At 48.9% G+C, this 7500-nt stretch overlaps 1 pseudogene across 1 annotated transcript in view; it reads left to right on the top strand.

Moving 5' to 3' along the window:
• LOC311122310 (signal-induced proliferation-associated 1-like protein 2) overlaps positions 1-7500 on the top strand; it is a 132849-nt pseudogene that overhangs the window by 97777 nt on the left and 27572 nt on the right. The window contains exons 4-7 of the transcript in view: positions 2163-2294; positions 5332-5441; positions 5642-5732; positions 6717-7090. The product of the transcript in view is annotated as a signal-induced proliferation-associated 1-like protein 2 (transcript). The remainder of the gene's footprint in view (positions 1-2162; positions 2295-5331; positions 5442-5641; positions 5733-6716; positions 7091-7500) is intronic.

The raw sequence follows: 7500 nt of genomic DNA, 5'->3' as shown, positions 1-7500 counted from the left end.
CTCTTTATGTAGTGTTGTGGTCTCTCTTTATGTAGTGTTGTGGCGTCTCTCTTTATGTAGTGTTGTGGTGTCTCTCTTTATGTAGTGTTGTGGCGTCTCTCTTTATGTAGTGTTGTGGTGTCTCTCTTTATGTAGTGTTGTGGTGTCTCTCTTTATGTAGTGTTGTGGCGTCTCTCTTTATGTAGTGTTGTGGCGTCTCTCTTTATGTAGTGTTGTGGCGTCTCTCTTTATGTAGTGTTGTGGTGTCTCTCTTTATGTAGTTGTTGTGGTGTCTCTCTTTATGTAGTGTTGTGGCGTCTCTCTTTATGTAGTGTTGTGGTGTCTCTCTTTATGTAGTGTTGTGGTGTCTCTCTTTATGTAGTGTTGTGGCGTCTCTCTTTATGTAGTGTTGTGGCGTCTCTCTTTATGTAGTGTTGTGGTGTCTCTCTTTATGTAGTGTTGTGGCGTCTCTCTTTATGTAGTGTTGTGGCGTCTCTCTTTATGTAGTGTTGTGGCGTCTCTCTTTATGTAGTGTTGTGGTGTCTCTCTTTATGTAGTGTTGTGGTCTCTCTTTATGTAGTGTTGTGGCGTCTCTCTTTATGTAGTGTTGTGGTGTCTCTCTTTATGTAGTGTTGTGGTGTCTCTCTTTATGTAGTGTTGTGGTGTCTCTTTATGTAGTGTTGTGGTGTCTCTCTTTATGTAGTGTTGTGGCGTCTCTCTTTATGTAGTGTTGTGGCGTCTCTCTTTATGTAGTGTTGTGGCGTCTCTCTTTATGTAGTGTTGTGGTGTCTCTCTTTATGTAGTGTTGTGGTGTCTCTCTTTATGTAGTGTTGTGGCGTCTCTCTTTATGTAGTGTTGTGGTGTCTCTCTTTATGTAGTGTTGTGGCGTCTCTCTTTATGTAGTGTTGTGGTGTCTCTCTTTATGTAGTGTTGTGGTGTCTCTCTTTATGTAGTGTTGTGGTGTCTCTCTTTATGTAGTGTTGTGGCGTCTCTCTTTATGTAGTGTTGTGGTGTCTCTCTTTATGTAGTGTTGTGGTGTCTCTCTTTATGTAGTGTTGTGGTGTCTCTCTTTATGTAGTGTTGTGGCGTCTCTCTTTATGTAGTGTTGTGGTGTCTCTCTTTATGTAGTGTTGTGGTGTCTCTCTTTATGTAGTGTTGTGGCGTCTCTCTTTATGTAGTGTTGTGGTGTCTCTCTTTATGTAGTGTTGTGGCGTCTCTCTTTATGTAGTGTTGTGGTGTCTCTCTTTATGTAGTGTTGTGGTGTCTCTCTTTATGTAGTGTTGTGGTGTCTCTCTTTATGTAGTGTTGTGGTGTCTCTCTTTATGTAGTGTTGTGGCGTCTCTCTTTATGTAGTGTTGTGGTGTCTCTCTTTATGTAGTGTTGTGGTGTCTCTCTTTATGTAGTGTTGTGGTGTCTCTCTTTATGTAGTGTTGTGGCGTCTCTCTTTATGTAGTGTTGTGGTGTCTCTCTTTATGTAGTGTTGTGGTGTCTCTCTTTATGTAGTGTTGTGGCGTCTCTCTTTATGTAGTGTCGTGGCGTCTCTCTTTATGTAGTGTCGTGGCGTCTGTCTTTATGTAGTGTTGTGGTGTCTCTCTTTATGTAGTGTTGTGGTGTGTCTCTTTATGTAGTGTTGTGGTGTCTCTCTTTATGTAGTGTCGTGGCGTCTCTCTTTATGTAGTGTTGTGGTGTCTCTCTTTATGTAGTGTTGTGGTGTGTCTCTTTATGTAGTGTTGTGGTGTCTCTCTTTATGTAGTGTTGTGGTGTCTCTCTTGTCGTGAAGTGTGTTTTGTCCTATATATATATTTTAATCCCAGCCCCCGTCCCCGCAGGAGGCCTTTTGCCTTTTGGTAGGCCGTCATTGTCAATAAGAATTTGTTCTTAACTGACTTGCCTAGTTAACTAAAGGTTAAATAAAATTAAAAATTTAAAAACATTAAACCTTGGAAATAATTAATGGTAACCTCGTAAACAATTCATTTAGACCTGACGTTTATTTTTAACCATGTGTTTATGTGCCGAGCAATTAAAAGAGACAGTCAGCTATTTTACTCTGCGTTTAATTGAAGTTGGTATTTAAGAGTAGAGTCTACAGTATCAAAAGCCTTAGTCAATAAACAGACAGACAGAATGTTGTTTAGCATATGTGCATAACAGCTTCTACTGTACATGTTGTCTGTCTATAGGGCTGACTGTGAGAACCCACAGGTGACCATGTGCAATAAGGGAGAGCAACACTACCGCAGTTCCCCTAGCAACCAGTCGTCGTCTAGTGACCCGGGACCCTGTGGAAGTGGAACCTGGTCTCAACACGACGGGTAAGACCTGGCCGGGGGGAGGGGGGAGGAGAGGGGAGGGAGAGGGGGAGGAGAGGTGTTGGAGAGGGTGAGCAGAGGAGTTGAGAGGGAGGGGAGGGGTGAGAGAGGGAGAGGGGGAGGGTAGGGAAGGCCCAGCTGGTCAGGGAGAGGGAGAGGCATCCTAATCTGTCCCCAGTGGGTTAGGGTTAGGGACAGGGAGAGGCATCCTAATCTGTCTCCAGTATGTTAGGGTTAGGGACAGGGAGAGGCATCCTAATCTGTCTCCAGTATGTTAGGGTTAGGGACAGGGAGAGGCATCCTAATCTGTCTCCAGTGGGTTAGGGTTAGGGACAGGGAGAGGCATCCTAATCTGTCTCCAGTATGTTAGGGTTAGGGACAGGGAGAGGCATCCTAATCTGTCTCCAGTATGTTAGGGTTAGGGACAGGGAGAGGCATCCTAATCTGTCTCCAGTATGTTAGGGTTAGGGAGAGGGAGAGGCATCCTGATCTGTCTCCAGTATGTTAGGGTTAGGGACAGGGAGATCCATACTAATCTGTCTACAGTGGGTTAGGTTTAGGGACATAGAGATTCATACTAATCTGTCTCCAGTGGGTTAGAGATAGGGAGAGGATTCCGACTCTGTCTACAGTAGATTAGGGTTAGGGACAGGGATATCCATAATAATATTTATCCAGTAAATTAGATTTAGGGACAGGGAGAGGAATCCTAATCTGTCTCCATTATGTTAGGATTAGGGACAGGGAGAGGCATCCTAATCTGTCTCCAGTGGGTTAGGGTTAGGGAGAGGGAGAGGAATCCTAATCTGTCTCCAGTGGGTTAGGGTTAGGGAGAGGGAGAGGCATCCTAATCTGTCTCCAGTATGTTAGGGTTAGGGACAGGGAGAGGCATCCTAATCTGTCTCCAGTGGGTTAGGGTTAGGGAGAGGGAGAGGCATCCTAATCTGTCTCCAGTGGGTTAGGGTTAGGGACAGGGAGATCCATACTAATCTGTCTCCAGTGGGTTAGCGACAGGGACAGGGAGATGAATCCTAATCTGTATCCAGTGGGTTAGGTATAGGGACAGGGAGATCCATACTAATCTGTCTCCAGTGGGTTAGCGACAGGGACAGGGAGATGAATCCTAATCTGTATCCAGTGGGTTAGGGTTAGGGACGGGGAGAGGAATCATAATCTGTCCATAGTGGGTTAGGGAAAGGGAGAGCCATACTAATCTGTCTTCAGTGGGTTAGGAACAGGAAGAGGCATCCTAATCTGTCTCCAGTGGGTTAAGGTTAGGGAAAGGGAGAGGCATCCTAATCTGTCTCCAGTGGGTTTGGGATAGGGAGAGGGAGAGGCATCCTAATCTGTCTCCAGTATGTTAGGGTTAGGGACAGGGAGAGGCATCCTAATCTGTCTCCAGTATGTTAGGGTTAGGGACAGGGAGAGGCATCCTAATCTGTCTCCAGTATGTTAGGGTTAGGGAGAGGGAGAGGCATCCTAATCTGTCTCCAGTATGTTAGGGTTAGGGACAGGGAGAGGCATCCTAATCTGTCTCCAGTGGGTTAGGGTTAGGGACAGGGAGAGGCATCCTAATCTGTCTCCAGTGGGTTAGGGTTAGGGACAGGGAGATCCATACTAATCTGTCTCCAGTGGGTTAGGTTTAGGGACAGGGAGATCCATACTAATCTGTCTCCAGTGGGTTAGGGTTAGGGACAGGGAGAGGCATCCTAATCTGTCTCCAGTATGTTAGGGTTAGGGACAGGGAGAGGCATCCTAATCTGTCTCCAGTATGTTAGGGTTAGGGACAGGGAGAGGCATCCTAATCTGTCTCCAGTATGTTAGGGTTAGGGACAGGGAGAGGCATCCTAATCTGTCCCCAGTATGTTAGGGTTAGGGAGAGGGAGAGGCATCCTAATCTGTCTCCAGTATGTTAGGGTTAGGGACAGGGAGAGGCATCCTAATCTGTCTCCAGTATGTTAGGGTTAGGGACAGGGAGAGGCATCCTAATCTGTCCCCAGTATGTTAGGGTTAGGGAGAGGGAGAGGCATCCTAATCTGTCTCCAGTATGTTAGGGTTAGGGACAGGGAGAGGCATCCTAATCTGTCTCCAGTATGTTAGGGTTAGGGAAAGGGAGATCCATACTAATCTGTCTCCAGTGTGTTTGGGACAAGGAGAGGCATCCTAATCTGTCCCCAGTGGGTTAAGGTTAGGGACAGGGAGAGGAATCCTAATCTGTCTCCAGTTGGTTAATGAAAGGGAGAGGGAGAGGCATCCTAATCTGTCTCCAGTGGGTTAGTTTTAGGGACAGGGAGAGGAATCCTAATCTGTCTCCAGTGGGTTAGGAACAGGAAAAGGATTCATAATCTGTCTCCAGACTACTACAGTACATACTATCATTACCCTAACCCTAACAGCTAGCTGTGTGCTAGCCCAACCTTACCTTACTGCTGACAGTATGCTAGCAGCTAGCTGTGTGCTAGCCCAACCTTACCTTACTGCTGACAGTATGCTAGCAGCTAGCTGTGTGCTAGCCCAACCTTACCTTACTGCTGACAGTATGCTAGCAGCTAGCTGTGTGCTAGCCCAACCTTACCTTACTGCTGACAGTATGCTAGCAGCTAGCTGTGTGCTAGCCCAACCTTACCTTACTGCTGACAGTATGCTAGCAGCTAGCTGTATGCTAGCCCAACCTTACCTAACTGCTGACAGTATGCTAGCAGCTAGATGTGTGCTAGCCTTACCTAACTGCTGACAGTATGCTAGCAGCTAGCTCTATGCTAGCCTATCCTTACCTTACTGCTGACAGTATGCTAGCAGCTAGCTGTGTGCTAGCCCAACCTTACCTTACTACTGACGGTATGCTAGCAGCTAGCTGTATGCTAGCCCTTCCTTACCTTACTGCTGACAGTATGCTAGCAGCTAGCTCCCTCTATTGCCCAATATTTACCTCTCCCACTATGCTAGCTCAGACTATAGCCCTCCCTGACAGTATGTCAGTTAGCTCACTCTGTAGCATAATTGACCAACCCATCCTCACCTCTCCTCCATCCCTCTCCAGGTGTCCATCCTCAGTCCTCCATGAGTGCTCCAGAGAGCTACAGGGGGGAGACAGAGAGGGTTACAGAGACACCCTCAGAGAGCCCACCCTGGAGAGAACACTGTCGACAGGTGAGTCCCTGTGTTCCCTGTTTTACTCCTACACATTAGATGACCTCCAGTGTGTCTGTCTCCTACCTCCATATTAGATAACAACGGTGTCTGGTTCTGTGGTAACCCTATAGGACACATTCAGGGTTAATGCAGCCATACCTCTAACCCCTCCTCCTCTCGTCCTCTTCTCTCCTCTTCTTCGCCCTCTCTCTCTCCAGAGGCCAAGTGGCACATCCCCTCCACCAAGATCCTCAACTCTCGGAAACAGAGGGAGGGGGCAAGGAGTCGCCCAACAAGCTGAACCGTGGGGTAAGTGACTGGGTGTGGGCTGTGGCTAGGGAGGTTCTACGGCCAGGGGGGTGTCACATCTCTGGGTGTCCTGGTTGGTAGACAGGAGGGTGTCTGGTTGGTAGACAGGAGGGTGCCTGGTTGGTAGACAGGAGGGTGTCTGGTTGGTAGAGAGGAGGGGTGTCTGGTTGGTAGAGAGGAGGGTGTCTAGTTGGTAGACAGGAGGGTGTCTGGTTGGTAGACAGGAGGGTGTCTGGTTGGTAGACAGGAGGGTGCCTGGTTGGTAGACAGGAGGGTGCCTGGTTGGTAGACAGGAGGGTGTCTGGTTGGTAGACAGGAGGGTGTCTGGTTGGTAGAGAGGCGGGTGTCTAGTTGGTAGACAGGAGGGTGTCTGGTTGGTAGAGAGGAGGGTGTCTGGTTGGTAGACAGGAGGGTGTCTGGTTGGTAGAGAGGAGGGTGTCTAGTTGGTAGACAGGAGGGTGTCTGGTTGGTAGACAGGAGGGTGTCTGGTTGGTAGAGAGGAGGGTGTCTAGTTGGTAGACAGGAGGGTGTCTGGTTGGTAGACAGGAGGGTGTCTGGTTGGTAGACAGGAGGGTGTCTGGTTGGTAGACAGGAGGGTGTCTGGTTGGTAAACAGGAGGGTGTCTGGTTGGTAGACAGGAGGGTGTCTGGTTGGTTCAGGTCATAGACATGTAACATGGAGGTTTTGAGATCTGAATGTTTAGGATAAAGGATTTAGACTTGGGAGTGAGGTTGCTTTATGCCAGGGGGATGGGTCTCTCTCTCTCTCTCTCTCTCTCTCTCTCTCTCTCTCTCTCTCTCTCTCTCTCTCTCTCTCTCTCTCTCTCTCTCTCTCTCTCTCTCTCTCTCTCTCTCTCTCTCTCTCTCTCTCTCTCTCTCTCTCTCTCTCTCTCTCTCTCTCTCTCTCTCTCTCTCTCTCTCTCTCTCTCTCTCTCTCTCTCTCTCTAACTAGTTCTAACTAGCTCTATCCCTATCCTCTGTACAGGGAGAAAAGATGTCCCGTCAATCCAGCAGTAACACCCTCTCCTCCAACGCCTCCTCCAATAACAGTGATGATAAACACTTTGGCTCTGGAGATCTGATGGATCCTGAGATCCTGGGATTGACGTACATTAAAGGAGCCTCAACAGACAGCGGGATCGACACCAACCCCTGTGTGGGTCCTGGGGGGAGGTTACTGCTGCAGGGGGGTTGTGGGGGTGAGGGGGGACACCCCAAGGATGGCGGCGAAGGAGAGGATCATGGGAAACTGTACCTGCCGCAGGGATATGCGTCAGCGATCATGACTGGTCACGTGACAGAGGGAAGCATCGGGGACCTGAGTGAGATCTCGTCACATTCACACTCCTCCCACTCCAGGTACAGTCCTCCTCTCCTCTCCTCTCTCCTCTCCTCTCCTCTCCTCTCCTCTCCTCTCCTCTCCTCTCCTCTCCTCTCCTCTCCTCTCCTCTCCTCTCCTCTCCTCTCCTCTCCTCTCCTCTCCTCTCCTCTAGCTCTCCTCTCCTCTCCTCTCCTCTCCTCTCCTCTCCTCTCCTCTCCTCTCCTCTCCTCTCCTCTCCTCTCCTCTCCTCTACACACACATCCAACAGTCTGTTTTCATTATCTCCCAGATCATCAACACATTGACATGCTCTCAGGACCACAAACACACGGTTGGTTGTTGGCTGTTGGGTCCAGCTATACATCCTGATGTATATTGGAGGGGTGGAGGGGTCAGGGGCTGGGTCAGGGGCTGGGTCAGGGACTGGGTCAGGGACTGGGTCAGGGGC

Source organism: Coregonus lavaretus, assembly GCF_964263955.1.
Source record: "Coregonus lavaretus genome assembly, contig: HAP1_SCAFFOLD_1195, whole genome shotgun sequence".
Lineage (NCBI taxonomy): Eukaryota > Metazoa > Chordata > Actinopteri > Salmoniformes > Salmonidae > Coregonus > Coregonus lavaretus.
Note: the sequence above shows the minus strand (reverse complement) of the source record. Positions and strands in the feature narration are given on the sequence as shown.